The sequence below is a fragment of the Toxotes jaculatrix genome, chromosome 24 (assembly GCF_017976425.1).
Source record: "Toxotes jaculatrix isolate fToxJac2 chromosome 24, fToxJac2.pri, whole genome shotgun sequence".
Classification (NCBI taxonomy): domain Eukaryota; kingdom Metazoa; phylum Chordata; class Actinopteri; family Toxotidae; genus Toxotes; species Toxotes jaculatrix.
The window spans coordinates 10,356,207-10,359,342 of record NC_054417.1 but is presented as its reverse complement, the minus strand read 5'-3'; positions in this window follow the sequence as shown (position 1 = coordinate 10,359,342).

The window sequence follows — 3,136 nt, the reverse complement described above, 5'->3', positions numbered from 1 at the left end:
AAGAAAAAGAAAAAAAAAGCTAGATTTAAACACCATGTAGAAAAAGATCAAGACACAAAAGGAAGGACCACAAAACACGTAACAAACAAGCGTAGCATTGACCAGTGTGTGTTTCAAGTCGTTTGTTCGTCTGCTGTGGAGAGCGGAGTGAGAGAGAACGCCTGTGCTGTTGTTGTGTGCTCTGAAGTGCATTAGTAGGTTTTTCTGTCTAAAGGGACTCTCTCTCCAGAGGATTTGCTGACAGAAGGAATTCTGGTACAGATTGTTTTGAGGGTGGTTTTCTGACGGACCACTCTGCTTTCCCCTTGTGCTGCCGCCACACTGCCTGGCCTGTCTTTCCTTTCCGTCAATTTTGCTGATGCTCAGCAGAACCCCCCCCCCCCCTTCTCCCTCCCCCCTCCCACCACCACCACCACATCAGGTGCTGCACTATTACCAGAGATAGCAACCCAGAGTGGGCCTGCACGTACTCTATGTCGCTCCTATTTCGACCATGATCAAATAAAATAAAATCAAAATTTAAAAAAAAAAGGATGTACAATAAAAGTGTGATAACCCATTCAGATAAATGGAAAATCCTTCAGGATAAATACCGGAACGGACAAAACAAAACAAAGCAAGCGCTGTCAGTGGCAATGAGACGTTTCAACAAAACAACATTACACACAAAAATGCTTCAGTGCACATCCAACAAAACTATCTTAGGTACTCCCTATGCCATAGCAGTAGAGCTAAAGGACAGCTTCTTACAGTGACAAGGAAGAGACAAAAATACATTCTGATGCAATACAATGGGCAACAGATAACCTTCAGGGATGAAGGACTTGAAGACTAGTGCCAAAATTCCCCACTCGTGTTACAAAGCTTTTCAGTAAACTGAAAATGCACTTAAGAGTGTGTGCTTCATGACTGTCTGTGTGAATATAGAGGAGAAAAAAAAACGAACCATATAGTTACAGACAGGTAGAAAACAGGTTTGAATTGGATTAGTTAGTCTTTGGATTCAAATCAATTTTCTGATTAAAATGATGTGATTTTTTTTTTTTTCATTTTGCTAACTTCATATATGCCCATTGGTTGAACGATAAAATGGCCATGACAATAATAATAATAATAATATTAACTGCAATGCAGAGATGTCAGTCTGTGAAAATTGCTATTATCAAATGACCTCTTGACCTCTGGCAAAAAGAAAAAAAACAGTAATTTACTGCTGATTTTCTACTTTCCACACTTGGACATGAAGTGTATGAATGTCTAATTAAAATTACAGAGTGGTCTCCCATTCTATATCTAATCCAATTCAAATAGCTGAAACAGTGCGAGTAACAAGGCCACTCCGCAAAACCCTTACGTCCACTTAAGTCCAGTTACGTCTATCAAATCCAACGTAGAAATTACTAGAATATCTGGCAGTAGCTCTCTCGATGCTAGCTGACACACAACAGACGGATTATTTTGTCCAACACAGCATTTCTGGCTGAAACCCACTGGAGTAAACTAGACAAAATGATGTTAAGTCAAACATTTAATTTAAGACCCACACACAGAGAGAGATACAGTAAAGAACAGCTTGACATTTCATGAAATACTCCTATTTACTTTCTTGCTGAGACTTAGATGAGAAGGTCAATACCACTTTTATATATACATGTCCTTTCAGTATAAGGCTCCAGCCAGCGAGCCTGTAGCTTAATAAACCCCCCATAAAACTACAAGTTGTCATTTTTTTTCTTTTTACACTTGAGTAGATTAAACAAACAAACTATAACGTGCTAATTGGATTTGTTGTTACCTTCTGAAAGAGCCAGGATTTATCGAGACACGAGCGCGGCACTGATCTTCCCATCTGACTCTTGGCAAGAAAGCAAAGAAGCGTATTTCCCAAACTGTTCCTTTAATTCATTTGAAGCTTTTCATTTGAAGTTCCTCCATGTCAGAGAATACATCATTCCTTTGCTAAACAGTGTGACAAATGAGCTATTTGAGGTATTTTTGCGCAGAAGTTAGCTGACTGATGGAACCTCTATGCAGCCTAACCATATAGCCTAGATCGCATAATATAAACAATGTTGATTATGGTTGTTTTAATAAATATACAACTCCCACCGCCATCCCGAAAAACCTGCCCGTCTCTGAAACCCGCCCACCCCCACCCCCGAACAACAAAGCTGGGCAACACTGTGTTACTTTGTCTTTTTTTTTTCTTTTTTTTTTTTTTAAAGAACAATGGAAATAAGCTTCAGGACTGGTCAAGAAGAAACAGGTGAATAAAGCACCTGCTGGGAGGGAAAAAAAAACATGGAAAGAAATAATGTTTTTTTACTCTCACCATTGATTATGTCCCATCAATCCAGAACATATCTGGTACATTCATTGTCACCTCTTTGCTATTTATCCTAGCCAGCTGAGGTACACCTAATACTGCTTTGCTAGACATAAACTGCCAAACCGCCTCGGATTCCCCTCTCAGATCTTAGTGCTTTTCGTCAAGATATCTTGAGGTACTGTACAATTCACAAACGCTTTCCTGAGTTTTGTTTGTTACGTTTGCTTTTGCAGACACAGGATCAGAAGAGATGAGTGTGAGTAAGAGCCCAGACTACTGCCGCTCTGATGGATTACTGCTCTTAGCAAGACAATACAGCGTGATTGACCGCCGGCAACAGCGACTGTCAATCTCTGTTGTTCAGACTCACTCGCTGAAGTTTTAAAGCTCTTAATAATCATCAGCTCATGCCATGAATGTAGATTGTGAGGCAAATAAAGAAAGGAAATCAGAAAGCACCACTTCAGGCACTTGGATAGCCAAACTAAATCTCAAGAACAAGAACAAAACCATATATATATACACAGACACCGGGGCATCTTTCTTCTGAAGCCAACTTGCTTGCAATGTGTAAACAGTGCCTGGCTTTCTGGAGTGTCAAGCATTCAAATTAAAATTCTTGCTCATTAACTGCAAAACTGCCAGTTGTCTAATCAAACCAGGTCTCTTGGAGAGTCTCAACCCTGCTTGTGAGAACTCGGTGGGCTCGTGTTGGCCTTCTGCGTGCCTTTCCCTCCAGCACAATGCTTCTGCCCTGAGGAAAGGAATTGTGGATGCCTCGTTTTCTCAAGGGCGGAATCTATCTTT